General features: G+C 39.7%; 1 protein-coding gene across 5 annotated transcripts in view; it reads right to left on the bottom strand.

The window, feature by feature from the left end:
- SYK (spleen associated tyrosine kinase) overlaps positions 1–20,142 on the bottom strand; it is a 186,315-nt gene extending 166,173 nt beyond the window's left edge. The window contains exons 1-2 of one of the 5 annotated variants that reach the window (XM_040416945.1): positions 20,029–20,142; positions 19,800–19,923 (exon numbers count right to left, since the gene is read on the bottom strand). The gene's annotated coding sequence lies outside the window, so the exon portion shown is untranslated. Of the gene's footprint in view, positions 1–19,799 lie in introns of all 5 variants that reach the window. The other 4 variants (XM_040416946.1, XM_040416947.1, XM_040416944.1 and 1 more) reach the window with 4 other exon arrangements.
- Positions 20,143–20,431: the final 289 nt, after the last annotated feature.

Consider the following 20,431-nt stretch of genomic DNA (forward strand, 5'->3'; position numbering starts at 1 on the left):
CAGTCGGTCTCCCCCCACAGCAGCATGGTGGTTTATCTAAAGGGGAGACAGTCAGTCTCCCCCTCCAACAACCAGGCTACAACCAAATTTCTTCCGTGGCAGCGCTGGCACCAGGGCAGAGTATCGCTGGTCTCTGCCCACTCAGCAACCCACCAAGGCAGTCTACCAGTCCCCCACACAGCCGTGGTGAGGCACATGGACATGGACAGGTTTATCCCTTGCTCAGGTGTAGTAACTATTTATTATGGGTGGGCTGTACTGCTGTTTCTGTTTTGTGGGTGGGCTGCTGGACTAACAAGGGCACTGACCGGCAGAAGGTCAGATACCCTGTTAGTCTGTTTGGAAAAGGGGAGAAATGTGGCGAAACCAACCTCACCACTGGGTTCTGGAGAAGCCTGGTTGCCAGCCCTTTTGCCCTAGGATTATGGCCCCTCTCATCAGCCCATGCTAAACTTAAACCCCATGGCGATTTGACTGTGTTTGTGGCATCTGAGCGCTGTTCGGATATATTGAGCGCTCAGATCCAAGCCATCTGGGCATAAGTTGAATGTGGGGGTTCTGTTCAGTTTGATAGGAGTTATGTATTTTTGTGTAGTTTTGCTGTTTGTGAATAGAGGTATTTTCTGTACCTAGTTGGCTTACCACACCCAGTTAAGCCAATTATCTCAAGACATTGTTTAGAAACTATGTATTCTCCTGCCTGTGATAATTACATCAACCCATTGTGTAAGGTAATTGTATCATAGGCAGAGGGGAGGATTTTGTGTGGGAGTGTTTTACTGTATTGTACGTGTTATTGGTTGTTTTTACAAAACCCTGTGGGTGGTACTAATGTGTACCAATGTTATATAAGAACAATAAACACACAGCTCTGGCTGTCCACTGCTTTACCCTCAACACGGAGCTTGGTCTCGTTCTTGGGGGGATTCACTGTATGCTGTTAGAGACTGATTGCTAGGAGTGCAAGCCGATTGGGTGCGTTTCCTATTCGTCTGCTAGCAGCTATTCGTGAGGTTCCGTTCGGGAGTTTGGAGCATTACCTTGTATGCCGTTACCGGGTACTGTGATAATTTTTTAGATCCGGTAATTACAGATGTGGCGATACCAATTATGTGTACTTTATTTAGTTTTTTACATTTTTTTAATCTCTTATAAATGAGTGGATGTGGGAAAAGGCAATTTATTTTATTTGTAATTTACTTTTCAAATTTTTTTTACATTTATTTTTAACTTTGATTTATTTTCACACCTTTTTATTTATTTTTTATCACGCCCCACTTGGATCTTGAAGATCTTGAAGCCCATGCATTGCAAAGTATAATACTATTAGTTTTACACTGATAAATGGCAACACTGGACGCTTTTGCAAGGTGTCTGGTTGCCATAGCAACCACCGGGCAGCTGCCGTCACAGAGTTCAGATCAGAGCCTGAAACCGGCACTTTTACACTGCCGCAATCCAATCGGAGCGATCGCCGGCAAGGGACCAATTAAGTCATTAAGGCATTACTGGACTCTACACTGTCCGTGACAGCGGCAGTGCAGGGCAGAAGCTTTAATCCAAGCGTTTTGCAGCGCTTGGATTGAAGAGGTGTCATAGCGTTTATATACGTGCTATCTGCACGGGGTATGTGCAGATAGCACATATATAGCCGTATGGCAGTTGGGAAGGGGTTAAGATATTTTATTTTTTTATTTTTATTAATTGTAAACAAAGTAAAAGGTTACAAGGAAATTATTAGTGAAGTATTTAAAATATGCATGTACATACAGATTTAGACACTTTGCTCTATCACAGAGGGCATGGTAGCTAAAACATAACTTTTATTTGAATAATAATATATATTAGATAAAGTAGGGGAGCCAAAAGCAAAAGACAAAAAACATTAAAAACAAAAGAGGGCAAAAAAGGTGTACCACAAGAAAGAAAAAGCAAAAAATGAATTGTGTTGTTTTGAGGATGTATTTTGTGATAGACTGTGGTATTTGGCTCTGTTGGGGTGGTATAATGTGCCACAATATGCTACTGCTGGCCCTGCCTTCCATCAGTTTGGACCCGACTACAAAACAAGTTCCCCATCCGCCCCTGCCACAGGCAATGTTTTGCAAGCCGTTTACTATGAAAGGCCACAGGCTGCCATAGCAACCAATCAAAATCCGTTGATTTTGCTTCTCGGGCTTTGACCAGAAAACAGAGGGAGCCCCCTCCCTTTAACCCCTCAGATGCTGTGGCCATTATTGACCAATGCATCTGAGGCATTAATAAACTAGTATTGGAGTTATCTTTAATTCTGGTTATTGCACCAAGTGTCAGCTGTATTACCTTGTTAGCGCCTTCCATACATCCCTCCTACACCTTGCACAAACAATTACACCAAAGTGTGGGAGGGGTTTCAAGGCTGAAGTACTCCAGAATAGAGGTTTAGTTGATAGAAAAGAGATTGCACCCTTAAAGAGGATCAGTCACCAATCCAAACGCATCTCTGCAACGTTGTTGTCTCATTGAGTCTCACTGAGACGCTGTCCCTTCAGAAGGTATGATGCAGCGTTGTCTCACAAGAAGTCAAAGTTCTTGTTAGATCACGCTGCAACATGATGCTGTATGACCAAAAGTGTAAAGAGTAAAGAAGACAAGTGCCTAGTCATACCTCTGTGGCTAGTTACTACGAATTAACATATGTTAAGCCAAAACTATCGGGGACAGAACTCCATAGAAGAGGCGTGGTCAAGTTCATAACAGCAAGTATGACATGGTCAGGGACGCATGGCCAACAGGAATAAATGCAATACATATGTTAATCATTTTGGATTGGTGACAGGTCATTTGAGGGATGGAAGAGTAGAACAGGGCAGACTGTCCACATTAATGACAAAACATTTTTTTATTTATTATTCTGCATAGATAAAAAAATACATTTAAACAAAAGATCTACAAATGTCCTCCTATCAAAGTTCATTTGTAAATTTGTTTCTATAAATTCACTTAGCAATCTTCAAAGAACATAATAGCCTCATTCACATATGTAAGAGTCTCTACAGGAAAGTAAAGTAATTCAAACTAATATCACAGAACGCAGCTAGAAAATGTCATGCAGTAAATCTTCAAGGAAATATATTTCAATGAATAATCCTCGTAGCATATTATTTTGAACATTAATATTATTCACATACATTCCAGCTCTCATGCCTGTCTTCACCAACCCTTCTACCTTTCCAGCTTAACATTGCTTTGTATCTATGGTATATAGTAGGTGGGTAATAGTGTCTAGTTGATAACAGAAAATTTCACTAAACACCAAAAATAAGACCAGAAATACCCAGAAAGGAACTTGAAAGTACTGCAAGAGAACTCACTGACTTTCAAAACATCATAGTTGGACAAACAAGGACAATATAATTCTACCTTCTCTTAAGTAGCTACCAGTTTTAGGCCACCAACAAACCCTGCCTCCAACATAGATAAAATTTAGCCTTGTTTACAATATAATTTATCTAACAATCCCAGGTTTTGCCTCTGCTGCTCAGGTATCCAATTCTCCAGTGTCAGACTGGATCCAGCAAAGGAAATAGATTTGGAGGAACTTTAAGCACACCCAATGTATGATAAACGTTTATGTTATAATTGCAGGTATGTCATCTATAAGGTCAATTGGTTTATTCAGAAATTGATCGCAATGGCATATGATCTCCTTTGAAGTTGGTTTCAAATGGGGTTTTCTATTAGTGTTCTACTGGACAGTTGGGTCCAATTATTGTGTCAAAACCTGGGCCCACCAGGTTACCCCTTTGGATTAGTCTAATTATTTCTATACCTACCATCTTTCAACTACAACTGTAGCTTCATCAATATTAACCATCTTCTCTTATTACCTTTTCCAAATAAACTCACTCAGTGGCCACACTGAGATTTCTTGATTTCTTCCAAAAGAAACCTTAACATGTTGCTGTACCCTCACCCCTTTTTGGTTCCTTGGATCAGCTTCTCTTTTTTTTAATTTTCTTTAATATGATAAAGCGCCTGTCTAGAAGCATGGCAAAGCAGTGCCTGGATCACTGTGCTTTGCTGTGTTATGAGGGAATTGAGTACTGTACGCTCAATGGTGTGGCTCCACCATTTCTTGGAGAGGCACAGCTGGAGAGAAAGATTTGACAGAAGTGGTCATATGCTGTATGTGCTTTTCTCTGACTGCAGCAATATCATATTTTGCAATGTAATTGAATATTTTTGTGCTTATCATATACGGGTTGTGTCTCCATTAATTGTTATTTTCATATAAATCAGCATGAAAAATGAATTACAGATGTAGCAGGGTTAGCACTCAAGCTCTTAACTCAAATTTCTTAACGCATCGCATTATCTTGAGACAAAAGCCATTGAAAAGCAATTGAAGGTGTTTGCTTAACGCATTTAGTTTAGATAACACGTCTCATAAATCATGTGTGTTAACTCTACTACATCCGTAGTTTTGTAATGTACTTTCTGTCACAAAATTATTCCAGTTGGCACCCCGTGGTGTTTAATTTTTATAGAAATGTGCACATCCACCTACTGAGCTAGAAGAGAAAAGTCACACATCTATCTACATCTACTGTTAGAAGCTGTAACAATTACAGGGAGAGAGCAGCATAAAGGACACACCTCCCTGAGAAAGGACATGCCCCCTGAGTTGCCAGCTTGAAGAAAATCTAGCAGAGCAATTGGAGCTATGCATAAGGTAAGCACTGAATCCATGTGAGGTACAATATTGGTTCTGGCTTAGTTAAAAAGAGATTGTCATGTACTGTATGATGTATGGTTTTCATTTTTTCTTTATGTCAATCATGACATAACTTTAAGTTGTGAAATAAATAAATAAAAACTGGACTGTTGTTATGATAGCACTGACAGGCCTGGGTACGAAGTTCTCCACTTTCACATTTGTTTTGACACAAGCACAGATCTTTCCCTCTCCACAAGACCAGTGTGCTTGAAGAGGGTTGACTGTCTGGCTCAGATCAACCCTTCTTTGTCAAGGCTGATTCAGAGACATAGGAGGGGGCTGGTTTCATCATTGAACTGAGTCAGACAGCCAACCCTTTCTTGCATGTTACTAGTCACATGCTGACACACAGTGAAAGGGGGAAGCTCTCTCCTATGTCAAGAACAAGGTGAAAATAGAGTTCCCATGGCCCCAAGACCAATTCAGCTTTATCCTGTACTAGTAAATCTAATCAAATCGTACATGCAAACAAACAAAATGTTTTTTTTTTTCCACTGACAACCCGCTAAATGTTATCCTGGGTTCACATAATGAATGGAAATTATATTGAGATAAATGTAAAATTCTGGCATCATCTAGACCATTGGTGGCGAACCTGTGACATCGGTGCCAGAGGCGGCACTCAGAGTCCTCTCTGTTGGCACCCGCACCCTGGAAAAATTCTATGGTGTACTAATATGACTTTGACTTTTCCTGCCATTCATCAGCACAGGGCGCACTATGAAAAGCACAGACAGTGCATTGAATGTAGGCAGGCTATTGTTAAAAGTACATGGAATATATACTATACTGGACTGTAGTATTCAGGTTAAATTGCTGTGTTGGCACCTTGGGATAAATAAGTGGGTTTTGGGTTGCAGTTTGGGCACTCAGTCTGTAAAAGGTTCGCCATCTCTGATCTAGACAATGTGTTAGAATCTCTGTTGAAGTGTATGAAAGTTTCTGACATGGCTGGACAGGATCAATATGTTGTGACTGCTTGGCCCTTCACTTCCTTGGACTGGACTTTCTCTTCTCCTCTCTTCTCACAGTGTAAGTTGTCAGTTTGTCAAAAGGTCTGGAATAAGTGCCAAAAACTACTCTTCCTACAGAGTCTGTCCAAGCAGATTTCTTAGGGTCCATTCACACGTCCGCAATTTCGTTCCACATTTTGCGGAACGGAATTGCGGACCCATTCATTTCTATGGGGCAGCACGATGTGCTGCCCAGATACGGAACTGCAGACCCGCACTTCCGGGTCCACAATTCCGTTCCCGAATAAAATAGAACATGTCCTATTCTTGTCCGCAATTGCGGACAAGAATAGGCATATTCTATTAGTGCCGGCAATGTGCGGTCTGCCGGTAATGTGCGGACGTGTGAATGGACCCTTATATGTAGTTAGCAAAAAAGAGACTTCTTGCAGGATTTCCATCGAATAAGTAAAACATTTAATTGTAAGCTCTGTGGCACATATACCACTTTTCTGTTCATTATTATTTCTTCATTTTTGTTGTTGTCATTGTTGTTGTCATTAATGCTTCTGTTATACCTAGACAGGAATTTATGTAATTTATAACAATTTATGTCTCTTGATTGCATTCATTTCTATTTTATCATTGTAGACCTTGATGTACGGTAATTTGCTTTAATAATTGTGCAAGAATTGTATTATTATATATGAATATATACTTCAGGATGTTTTTTTACAAGTTCAATCTGTTTTGTGTGCATTGTTTTGTGACTAGTCTAGAATTATTTGTGCATGCGTACTCTGATTTCAGTAGCTTGCTACTGTATATGGTATGTTTTAGACTAAGGCTACTTTCACACTAACGTTCGGAGCGGGTCCGTCTGATGTTTCATCAGACGGATCCGCTCCTATAATGCAGACGTTTGCATCCGTTCAGAACGGATCCGTCTGCATTATAACTTAGAAAAATTTCTAAGTGTGAAAGTAGCCTGAGCGGATCCGTCCAGACTTTACATTGAAAGTCAATGGGGGCGGATCCGTTTGAAGATTGAGCCATATAGTGTCATCTTCAAACGGATCCGTCCCCATTGACTTACATTGTAAGTCTGGACGGATCCGCTCGCCTCCGCACGGCCAGGCGGACACCCGAACGCTGCAAGCAGCGTTCAGGTGTCCGCTCACTGAGCGGAGCGGAGGCTGAACGCTGGCAGACGGATGCATTCTCAGTGGATCCGCCTCCACTGAGAATGCATTAGGGCCGGACGGCTGCGTTCAGGGCCGCTTGTGAGCCCCTTCAAACGGAGCTCACGAGCGGACACCTGAACGCAGGTGTGAAAGTAGCCTTAATCCTTCAGAAAACTGCTCTGATGCTTGGATTTTTAGCCCTTACCCCTGAACTCCTGACCAGGGGCGTAGCTATAGGGGGTGCAGAGGTAGCAGTCACTACCAGGCGCAGGAGCCTGGGGGGCCCAAAGACCCTGGTGCCACATAAGAAGACACTGGTATTATAGAAAGTGCATGCTGGTCAAGTTACATCTCTGGCTGGAGGGAAGGGGTTAGATCAAGAATTTGGCATGGGGAGGGTTGTTTCAATTTTTGCCGCAGGCAGCACCAAGTATGTGCTTCTCTGCCCCTGGCCACAAAGCACTGAGAGAAGGTGGGCCCAAGCTGAACTCTTGCACCAGGGCCCATGAGCCTTTAGCTACGCCCCTGCTCCTGACAGTTCATAAGCACTCAAAAATTTGGGTTAAATGAGTGTTTATGAGCTGTCAGGAGTTCAGAGATAAAGCCTACAGATCCAGCTGTCAGAACAGTTCTCTGATAGGTCAAGTATGAAACAGAAATCCTGCTGGTCTGCAAATGCACTTAAAGTGAAAGCTATACAAGAAAAATTGTTGAAATTTTTAATAAAGGCCAAATGAAAAATGATTTTTAGAACAAAATGAGTAAAATGCAGTAATAAAAAATGTGCCCACAGTTATCCATAGCCTTTAATCTTGGAAATAGAGAGCTTTTTGCATTGAAGAGTTTTTTGCATATTGATGGCCTATCCTCAGAATAGATCATCAATATCAGCTCAGTGGGGTCCAACTCCTGGGACCCCACCAATCAACTGGATGAAGAGGCTTCTGATGTTCATCAGTCATATGATCTAGGCACAGCTAAACCCCATTCAAGTGAATAAGGCTGAGCTGTGATACCAGGCACAGTCGCTTTACAATGTACAGTACTGTGCTTGTTAAGCTGTGAGGAAGCCAGAGCTCCAGTGAAAGCCACTTCTTCCTCAAACAGCTGATCAGCGGTGGTGCTGTGAGTCAGACCTTACATATTGATGACCTATCTTAAGGATAGGTTATCAATATGCAATTCCCAGAGAACTTTTTTAAAATTACCATACAAACGTAGTTGGATAGTTGATCACCTGGTGAACGATTGTTTCATAGACACAGCAATGCACATTGTAGTTTGTATTAGCAGTCACAGTTCCTCAAACTGGCCATACATATTCATGAAAAACATATGAAGAACATACAATCTTTCTGGTAACAATCTTTCTTTAAATGAAAGATCTTTTGTCCAACCATCGGACAAAAATTTCAAATGCTGCTGGCTGTGATTGGTTAGCTAAAACTATCATTCCTTGTTACATTTCACCCAATGAATGATCGTTTTGTTTGAAATCATATGTGTTGATCAACTTTAGAATAATGCGTATTGGTACCTTTAAGCAGCAGCGTGCGGTTATTGAGATGCCTCAACTTCTCCGTTTCATCTAAGATCTAAGGTAAATCTCGTCTAAAGCAGAGGAACTAACTATGGAACTAACTCCTGGGGCAGAGGAACTAAAGATGAAACATGAGGGACAGGGGCTTATCTTTAGGTGGAACACGTGTTACTGAAGAGTCTGGGGCTAATTTTCAGATTAGGGGCAATATAAAATTCTGATTCACACTTTGTGCATGACTTGCTGAGCATACAGCATATATGGCTAGAAGCTTGCGTCTCCTGTTAGTTCTTCACATAGTTAGGGGGCATTGTAGTTATTTTCAATGATCCAGTATTGATGTGCAAACATAGGTGACCGGCATGCAATGCAACATTAATTACTACTATACTCAGTCTACATGAGTTATACACCCATAAAAGCAATATGGCATACAAGTATAAAAAGTTTAAGAACTTTCCACTATCTGTGCAGTTTTTTTTTCAAGACAACTTCTATATAAACAAATTTTGTAGCAACTGTTTTTGTATAAGTAAGGGTACTTTCACACTAGCGTTAAAGTTTTCCGGTATTGAGTTCCGTCCTAGGGGCTCAATACCAGGAAAAAAATGCTTTAATTTGGGGACACAACTGAAATGACCAGAACGGAATGCACCAAAATGAATTCCGTTCCGTTTAGTTTAGTTTCCAGACAGGAGACAAAACCGCAGCATGCTGCTTTTTTCTTTCCGTACCTGGGATGCAGAGCAAAACGTATCCGTCATGACCCCCAATGCAAGTCAATGGGGACGGATCCGTTTTTTTCGGACACAATAGAAAACGGATCCGCCCTCGATTGACTTTCAATGGAGTTGATGACGGATCAGTTTTGGCTATATTAAAAAAAAATTTAAGATAATACAACCGGATCAATTCAAACTGATGCAGATGGTTATTATCAGTAACTGAAGCGTTTTTGCTGGACCCTGCCAGATCTAGCAATAACGCTAGTGTGAAAGTACCCTAAGACAATGAACTTCATAACACATCACAGGAAGTTCTACAATAGAGGGAGGTCAGATAAACTCTTCTGCAAGTGGTCTGTTTAGTCTCTCATAGCCTGAAAAATAAGGCATTTCAAGGTCCACAAAATATAGTATATACACCTTACAAAACTACAAAAGAGTTGGTGGTATCATTCACATATTCATGAAAATGCTTCTGGGAGCTCTGAGAGTAGAGTACATGTGCAAATATTTGCAAAGAAGCTAAATGGACGCTGAGCTAATTAAACAATAAGGTGAATTTAGACAAAATTGGCAGTATGACAGTAAATTCACAAGCATAGGACCGCAGTAGAAGTGGGTGCATAACATGTAGATGTGGCTGCAGATATGCTTCTGCATGTACAGACTGTTTTTTACTTGACCATACAAGCATATTAGCTTGAACTACACACAGAAACTACAAACTTACTACATATTAATAAACATACTGAATATTAATATTAAAATAACACTAAGAAACCATATGGAAATGAGTGTAATAGATGAAACTCTGCTATCATATAAGCAAAGGTTTGCCCCTGGTAAATCATTGGTGTGTCCTGTATTTGTTTTCTAGATCAGCAGAGAAATCATGTTAGCTCATACATTCCATTAGAAGGGCAAAGATCAGTCTTTGTATTGTTAGTTGTTACATGACAATCTAGATACAATTAGCACTGAGTCCAACGAATCACGTTATTATTAGTAATTAATGAGTGGAAAATGAAGGCTCCACTCAGACGAACGATGTTTCCATTCATGTGCTGCCTAATGCTGATTTACATGCAGTTATCACCTCCATTGTATGAGGATTAGCAATGGCTACCCACTTTTCTAAGGACCAATTCAGTTTTAAAGTCACTTTGTGGGGCTTATGTAGTAGAAACCACCCATAAATGATCCTATTTTAGAAATGACATCCCTCAAGTTATTTAAAACAGATTTTAAAAACTTTGTTAACCCTTTACATGTTTCACAAAAATTTAAAGGGGTTATCCAATTTCACAAACAGCCCCCCATGTGCCACGTCCCTCAGAGGGAATATACTTACCCCGCTCCCTGCACCGCTCCTGGTCCCCGCACCGCCACTGCTGCTTCTCACTGTACACAGATAAAAACATCTGGTGTTGGTGGAGAGCAGACAATGGCAGGCAGGGATGGGATGAGCCTCCCTAACGTCACCCGCGATGCTAGGTGACGTTAGGGAGGCTCATCCCATCCCTGCCTGCCATTGTCTGCTCTCCACCAACACCAGATGTTTTTATCTGTGATGCTCATCCCTATTCCCACCTGGCATATGGGGGGGGGGGGGGGCGTTTGTGAAATTGAATATACCCTAAATCGAGGCAAAAATGTAAAAAATTTAATCCATTTTTTCCAGTAAAGCAGCACGGGTTAACAGCAAAACAAACCTCAATATTTATTACCCTGATTCAGCAGTTCACATAAAACACCCCATATATGTTCATATATTGTCATAAACTGTTGTATAGGAACATGCAGGGCTCAGAAGTAAAAGAGCACCATATGGTTTTTGAAGACCAGATTTGCTGGAATAGTTTTTGGTTGCCATGTCACAGTAGGTTGCCCCTACAGTAGAAACCCCCATTTTGGAAACTATACCCCTCAAGGAACTTATTGAGGGGTGTACCGACCACTTTGATCCCAAGCAGGATGAAGAAAAGGCGGCAGCTCTGCCGTTGCTTTTTAGGTTTTGTTATTGCGGGAAAAATTACACATTATCTTTATTCTGCTGGTCAGAATGATTACAGAGATACCAATTTTATGTATTTTTTTATGTTTTGCCACTTTTACACAAAGTATTTTTGAAAAAAAAAATCCTGTTTTTGAGACCCACATATTTTTTTTTATCTTTCTACCGATTGTCTTGTGTGGGGGCTCATTTTTTTGTGGTTTCCATTGGTACCATTTTGTGCTACATAGTACTTTTTGATTCCTATTACGCTTTTTGTAAGGCATGGTGACAAAAAAATTACTGTTTTTACACCATTTTTTTATGGCATTCATCTGACGGAGTAGATCATGTGATTTTTTATACAGCAGGTCGTTACCGATGTTTACAGAATAAAAGTTTTTTGAAAAAAATGCTGTTTTTGTTTTGCAATTTTCTGAAAGCCATTTATTCTTCCTGCCAATTGTCTTGTGTGGGGGCTCATCAAAGGTTTTCATTGATATTATTTTTGGGGTACATAGTACTTTTTGATCACTCCCTTTTATGCTTTTATAAGGCATGGTGACAAAAACTGACTGATTTGACACAGTTTTTTTTTACAGCATTCATCTGACGGGGTAGATCATGTGATATTTTTATACAGCTAGTCATTAGGGATGTGGCAATACCTAATACCTTTGGGATCCTGCAATTTCACTCATCATCCTGGAAGCCGCACATGGGACGTACTTGGACATTCCAACATGACAATGATCCAAAACAGGAGGCCAAGTCGACCTGTCATTGGCTACAGCAAAATAAAGTGAAGGTTCTGGAGTGACCATCTCAGTCTCCAGATCTCAATATCATTGAGCCGCTCTGGGGAGACCTCAAATGTGCAGTTCATGCAAGACAGCCCAAGAATTTAGGGGAACTGGAGGCTTTTTGCCAGGAAGAATAGGAAGCTTTACCATCTGAGAAGATAAAGAGCCTCATCCACAACTGCCACAAAAGACTTCAAGCTGTCATTGATGTTAATGGTATTAAGAACTGGGGTATGTATACTTTTGATTAGAGTCATTTGGGAAGTTTGTGTTGTGATTATGATTTAAAAAGAGTAAACACAGTTGTTTGACAAAAAAAAATGGCTTCAGCCAACTACTAATCATGAGTGAAAGAAAAGTTTTTGTGTTATCATTCATAATCTGAACAATGGTTAAGAAATCATAAATTCTGCAAGGGTATGGAAACTTATGAGCACAATTGTATGTTGAACTTCATTTGTCATTTCTCGGCCCAAAACTCCAGCTTATTCAAATCTCTCTGCAATGTTATATTATCCTCCTCTGTGTTGATTACTTCACAAAGCTTAGTCTCATCTGAAAATATTAAATTTCTACTATGTAAGGCCTCTACAAGGTCACAATAAACATATTAAAAAGCAGAGGGCCCAACCAGTCGCACCCCACTGGTGATTGTTACCAAAAAGTGAGGCTATGCCTTTACTAACTATCCTTTGTTTTTTTCTGGGCCAGTTGTTCACCCAATTGCACATACGGTATTGTATTCTCACCTAGTTTCAGCATCCTGTACCAACCTGCTATGTAGTACACTATAAAGTCTAGTGCACAACATGTATTTCATAGCATTACTATGGAACTTGCCTCCTCATCAGTGTTGCTCGAGCAACAAAGTGATCGGGTGCTCGAGTAGAACACCTCGGGATGCTTGAGTGCTCTTCCCAAGCACAATGGAAGTCAATGGGAGAACCCGAGCATTAAACCAGGCACCCCCTGCTCTGAAAGCCTATGCACTAAGTGAAAGGGCTACCAAAAATTACAAGGAACCTACAATCCAATACACCCTTTATTACACATAAGGAGGGCCTCATACACACCCTTGAAAAATTATGATTGATGGCCTGCTGATGACCTTCAAAAACATTAGGGGCAAGGGCCTGCTGGTGACCCTCTAAAACATTAGGGGTGAGGGCCTTCTGCTGATCTGACCATCTAAAACATTAGGGGTGAGGGTCTGCTATTGAGCTGACCATCTAAAAAATTATGGGTGAGGATCTGCTGCTGATATGACCCTCTAAAACATTAGGGTTGAGGGTCTGCTGCTGATCTGACCATCTAAAAAATTAGGGGTGAGGGTCTGCTGCTGATCTGACCTTCTAAAACATTAGGGGTGAGGGTCTGCTGCTGAGCTGACCATCTAAAAAATTCGTGGTGAGGGTCTGCTGCTGATCTGACCTTCTAAAACATTAGGGGTGAGGGTCTGCTGCTGATCTGACCTTCTAAAAAATTAGGGGTGATGGTCTGCTGCTGAGCTGACTATCTAAAAAAATAGGGGTGAGGGTCTGCTGCTGATCTGACCTTCTAAAACATTAGGGGTGAGGGTCTGCTGCTTATCTGACCATCTAAAACATTAGGGGTGAGGGTCTGCTGCTGATCTGACCTTCTCAAACATTAGGGGTGTGGGCCTGCTGCTGATCTGACCTTCTAAAACATTATGGGTGAGGGCCTGCTGCTGAGCTGACCATCTAAAAAATTTGGGGTGAGGATCTGCTGCTGAGCTGACCTTCTAAAACATTAGGGGTGAGAGTCTGCTGCTGATCTGACCATCAAAAATATTAGGGGTGAGGGTCTGCTGCTGATCTGACCTTCTAAAACATTAGGGGTGAGGGTCTGCTGCTGAGCTGACCATCTAAAAAATTAGGGGTGAGGGTCTGCTGCTGAGCTGACCATCTAAAAAATTAGGCGTAAGGGTCTGCTGCTGATCTGACTTTCTAAAACATTAGAGGTGAGGATCTGCTGCTGAGCTGACCATCTAAAAAATTTAGGGGTGAGCGTCTGCTGCTGAGCTGACCTTCTAAAAAATTAGGGGTGAGGGTCTGCTGCTGAGCTGACCATCTAAAACATTATGGGTGAGGGCCTGCTGCTGAGCTGACCATTTAAAACATTAGGGGCAAGGGCCTGCTGCTGATCTGACAATGGAAAACATTATGGGCGAGGGCCTGCTGCTGAGGTGACCATCTAAAACATTAGGGGAGAGGGTCTGCTGCTGAGCTGACTCTCTAAAACATTAGGGGCGAGTGGATTGAAAAAATTATGTTTGTGGGCCTGCTTCTGAGCTGACCATCAAAAAAATTATGTTTGAGGGTCTGCTGCTGAGCTGACTCTCTAAAGCATTAGGGGCGAGTGGATTGAAAAAATTATGTTTGTGGGCCTGCTGCTGAGCTGACCATCAAAAAAATTATGTTTGAGGGTCTGCTGCTGAGCTGAACCTCTAAAGCATTAGGGGGGAGTGGATTGAAAAAATTATGTTTGTGGGCCTGCTGCTGAGCTGACCATCAAAAAAATTATGTTTGAGGGTCTGCTGCTGAGCTGACTCTATAAAGCATTAGGGGCGAGTTTGTGTTTTGAGAACAAGGGAAAACTGTAGTACAGTACCATATTCTCAAATATAGCTATATAAAGGAGAAACTCTCATAAAGCCCTGATCCAATACAGCTTGCCAGGGGAACACTGGAGGAATTCCATCCACTCTATTAGTTTCTGTGTTTAAAGAGGACCTTTCATGTATTTTTTAGCTCAATTAGGTACCTTTACTTGCAGGGTATGCTCCACTGATTCTGCCATCATGGTTGTTGTTTTTTTAAATACCCCTCACTTGTCCCACTGTGTCCCCCCAATTTCAGTGGAGCGCATCACAGCCAAGGAGAAAAAACAGCTAACGCACTCAGGCTGTGACGGACTCTGCTGCAACTGGACCGCGGTACATTCAGAGAGAAGGAGACCCTGGTGTCTCCTCCTCCCTGTACCAATGCTCAGCATTAACATACTGGGCGCGAAAACTGCAGGGGGGCCCAGCAGAGCAAGCGAGGGGTATTTAAAATAAACAAGAATGATAGCAGCATCAGCGGAGTCTACCCCGCAAATAAAAGTACCTAATATCCTAAACATGTTTGGTATCGCCTCATCTATAACAACCAGCTCTATAAAAATATCACATGACCTAGTGAATATCACGTGAACACCATAAAAAAAAGTGCCAAAAAGATTTTTATTTGTCACCTACCATCACAAAAAGTGAAACACCAAGCGATCAAAAGGGCGTATGCCCCCCAAAATAGTACCAATCAAACCATCACCTCATCCCACAAAAAATGAGACCATACCTTGGGCAATCGGCTAAAAAATAAAAAAGCTATGGCTCTCAGACTATGGAGACATGAAAACATAATTTTCCATTTTCCATTCCAGCAAAACCTGTCTTCCAAAAACCATGTGGCGCTCCTTTTCTTCTGCCCCTGCCGTGTGCTGTTAACCACATGTGGGGTGTTTCTGTAAACCCCAGAATCAGGGTAATAAATATAGAGTTTTGTTTGGCTGTTAACCCTCAATGTATTAAATGGAAAAAAAATGGATTAAAATGGAAAATCTGCCAAAAAAGTAAAATTTTGAAATATCATCTCCATTTTCCTTTAATTCTTGTGGAATACCTAAAGGGTTAACAAAGTTTGTAAAATCAGTTTTGAGTAACTTGAGGGGTGTAGTTTCTACAATGGGGTAATTTATGGGGGGTTTCTACTATGTAAGCCCCACAAAGTGACTTCAGATATGAATTGGTCCTTAAAAAGTGGGTTTTGGAAATTTTCTTAACATTTTTAAGAATTGCTTCTAAAATCTAAGCCTTCTATCGCCCCAAAAAAATAAAATGACATTTACAAAATTATGCCAACATAAAGTGGACATATGGGGAATTAATTAATAAATATTTTATGAGGTATTACTCTGTTTTCAAAGCAGAGAAATAGAAATTTAGAAAAGTGTGAATTTTTCTAAATTTTTGGTCAATTTGGGATTTTTTCATAAATAAAGGTGAAATATATTGTCTCAAATTTATGACTGTCATCATGTACAATGTCTCACGAGAAAAGAGTCACAGAATGGCTTGGATAAGTAAAAGTGTTCCAAAGTTATTACCACATAAAGTGACACATGTCAGATTTTCAAAAATAAGCCTGGTCACAAAGGTGCAAAATGGCCCAGTCATTAAGGGGTAAAACGAAGAAGAAAAAAAAAAAGTTCCACTTTAATGGAACTATAAATGCTCCAATAAAGTATGTAAGTATGAAAACATATATGTAAATAAATACCAAAATACCATGGTACTGCTCCATTCCTGCTTGTTCTGCAGTACACTAGGGGTATATGTGAGACAATAATTTATATTGCGCATAAGATAATTGATATGCTGCCATGGACTCAACACAGATCAAAACATTACACCCTCCCTGATAGCTGGTTGTGTAAACCCCTCCATTTACGTCATGTTAAAAAAAAAAAACACATAGCAGTGGCACTAATATCGGAAATGCGGCATCAGAAATAGCATTTCTGAAATAGTACAGTTACTACAAATTCCCCTCTACTGCTTTTTGAAGACACTTACAATGTAAAAGAGTACCATTTGGGGCCACAGCTCAAATTGATCCTTTCCCCAACGGACAATATGAAACTGGTGCTTCTTGCTCTCCAGAGGTGCTTTCGTATTCATAATGTTGCTTTACGACAATACGACTTATAATTATGACATGGTTCTTTTCATCCATACATATTCCCCACACTATATATATCCCTGAGAGAACAAAATCCATACATATCTCCCTCACTATATATATCCCTGAGAGAACAAAATCCAGTGGACTCTGCAACAGGGCCTCCCCAAATGTCATGTGCTGTTTGTAGTACTTCATTCATCTTTTATGACAGATGCGTTTTAGACACAGTTAGGCTCCATTAAAAACTGTTACCTCTGCGCTCCTTATAGCCGTTCTAATGGATTTGGCTGCAGAGAGTCTGTGCTCCCTACTAGTGTTGAGCGCGAATATTCGAATTACGAATTTTAATTGCGAATATTGCCACTTCGAGAATTTGCGAATATTTCGAATATAGTGCTATATATTTGTTTTTCAAATATTCATCATTTTTTCCATCTGAACACATGATTCCTCCCTGCTTCATGCTTGGCCCACAAGCAACTTAAGCAGGGAGGAATCGTGACTTCAGATGGAAAAAAATGACGAATATTCTAAAAAACGAATATACAGCACTATATTCTATAGTGCAATATATTCGTTTTTGACCCACACCTGTATTGATCGCTTAATATTCTCATATTACGCGATAATTACCTTGCCGATTTTCGAGTAAAAAAAAAAAAAAAAGTAGAATATAACGATTATTCGAATTCGCAAATATTTGACAAATATTCTACAAAATATTCCCCTGCCGCTCATCACTACTCCATACCTACTTTGCAACTCTTTTTATAATTATTTTCAATCTACCACCGATAGTTCCCATAGAATTACCGGTAATTTAAAAAATAAATTGGAAAATAAATAATAATTGGAGGTAAATATAGCTGCCATCTTCTGTGCAGTCATTTACCGTAATATTCTATTCAGTATGTGTATGTGTGGAGTACATTGGGTCTACTAATGGATATTATTCAGAGTGACCACCCTTCATTTGTACTGTACTGTCCTCTTTAATCACATTGTGGACTAAAGGCTTATTTTTGGAATTCCTCAAAATAGTATTAGTTCCAGTGATCTGCTGCCCTTTTTAGTTTCATGCAGGGCTTGTTCTCATATCAAACCTAAGATACCATGTGGAATTGTCTTTTTTTCTGATGGGCGGCATCAACCCTAGCTGTTATATTTGAGGAAAGCTGGGTGAATACCAGTTTAGCCATATATTTCAATATATGTTGCCTAGCTCCCCAGAACTGAATAATAAATCTGTCTAGATAAGTTATAATACATCCTCTATTCCCTGTAATAAGGCATAGCTAATTCGGTCAGTGGAATGTTACAGCATTGTGTCGCATTGAATGTAGCTGTACTATTCTTATTATTGTAGGATGAACGGCAGAGCTCTTTTGCACTGTTTACCCTGATATTATAGACTGCATTGTATTTAAAATCAATAAATGTTTAACAGATATGGGGAAGTAAACAACTATAATATTCCTATAGAGGGCACCCATAAGTAATTACCCCAGCAACAAGCTGACTTGCCTATATCATAGAATATAAATAAAGACAAAAGAATCACTATAGCCTAAATATATAAATGCCATAGAATACTTTACTAACAACAAATGTATATGAAAACATTAAAAAGATGAATCACATCAAAAGAAAAATGAGGAAACGTAACATCCAAAAAATGGTGTGTGAAATCTAGACATGTATCAGTCTTTATACTTTTGCTGTGTCGTATATATGACTTATACATGTCTGAATTGTATACACCATTGTTTGGATGTTACATTTCCTCAGTCTTTTTGCACTTTTCTTGTTGATGTGATTCGTCTTTTTAATGCTTTTTTGTACATTTGTTGTCAATATCATTTTCTATGGTGTTTATATATTTGTTGTTGACTCTTTTGTTGTTGTTTACGGTCTATGCATTGCATTAAAATAGATAAATATGAATCTATTAATATGTGATTTAACACTCTTTTATAAACCTGTGTGGGAGATTTGTGTCTCTCAGATAATGTTGACTGCTTAGTTTATAGCTGCTTAGCATGGTAGAACGCATTTAGTATCATTTATAAAAGTTTTGTATCACCAATATATTACACGTAGTCAAGGAGATGCATTTGGGTGTGATGTTTGGGAGAACAATTTTATATGGTTAAAAAAAGGAAAAGAGAACATTTAAAGGTATAGCTCTGTATTAGAATATTTTTCAGCACAAGCATTTAAGCATTTTAGGCATCCGCTGGTTTATTAGTCACAGTACATGATTAAAAAGTTTCAGTTTATAACATTATTTGTTGCCAATGAGGGTTTTAAAGCCTCTTAAGAAATCCTTGCAAAAGTGGATCAACACCTTAAGATCTCTTCAACATGTTATCTTATTCAGTGGTTAAGATATTTGTTCTAGTCATAGCCAATAGATGGCACCATCTTTTGGATGGAAGGTAGCTTTGATAAAGTAAGGTCATAGAAGCACAGGCACTGCCTAACTAGGAATAATTGTTTTACAGATCTTTAGGAAAGCTGGGTGAGAAGGAGTGGGTTTGTGGTAATTGCGACCATACTGGTTGTCATCCAACATAACAAATATAGCATAATTACTGTAAAGCTGATGTGGACTTTTTAACAATATGACAGAAGCAGAAGCTTAAGAATTTACTTAGAAAACATTAGAAGTGGTTAGGGCAATTCTATGAGAGTGGAAAAGTGAATAATGTAACAATGAATGATATGGATAATTTCCATAGAGATGTTCCTACCACTTGATTTATTGTACCTTTAAATTGAGCTACTTATAACATAAATGTGTGCAGTTAATGTATTTTTGTATATTGGTCACTATCAATCCGGTTCTTTTACACTTACAACTTAATTTAACATCAATATCATATTCACAAACAGAATTAATCAATTGTCTTCATAATGCATTGTCTATTAAGACTTTCAGTGGAAGCCTAAGAAAATGTACAGTAACACCATCTTATCGTCTTCAGCCCTACCCACAGGCATAGATGTACTAAACTGTCTAGGATCCTATACACAGACAATGCAATAAAAGACCCCCCCACCAAATGTCTATAGAACTCAATATATTAGCACTTACCTGTTGCTTGGAATAATTGCTATTGCGCACTTATGTTCTCGTCTTGACGTCTCCTGACTCCTAAGACAAGTTTTGAGTAAGAACTTTATGAATATCCATCTCTCTCCAGAAATCTAGTTCAAGTCTATTCAAGAAAAATACATAATAAACTAATGTCTTTTGTGTTGTAGCTGAAGATTCTTAATAACTGAGAAGATCAAGGCGCTGTGTGTGTAATTAAGAAGCCTACAGTAAAAACCTTTCAACTGGAACTGACTGGCTGCTTCCTCATTTTCTCATCTTGTTCTGTTTGCATCGACTTCCTTAACGGCTGCTTGCCACATTACTTCCTTTTACATTCTCTGTATACTCTTTTATCACAGAGGGATTGCATTGCATAATAACTAAGCATGTCAGTGAACCCATGTCGACAGGGAAGCTTTTGCTACTATTGACCTTTATCTGTTGTAAACACCTGTAGAATATGGTACATATACAGTCATGTACAGCCTCTTTGAATTCTATGGTTTTATGTATCAGGACATAATAAAAAAACACATCTGGTTCTTAGAAGGTCTTAAAATTAGGTACATGCAGCCTCAAATGACCAACAACACATGACAAATGTCACCTTATCATTGTTTATTCAACAA

This window comes from Bufo bufo, chromosome 2 (genome assembly GCF_905171765.1).
Source record: "Bufo bufo chromosome 2, aBufBuf1.1, whole genome shotgun sequence".
Classification (NCBI taxonomy): domain Eukaryota; kingdom Metazoa; phylum Chordata; class Amphibia; order Anura; family Bufonidae; genus Bufo; species Bufo bufo.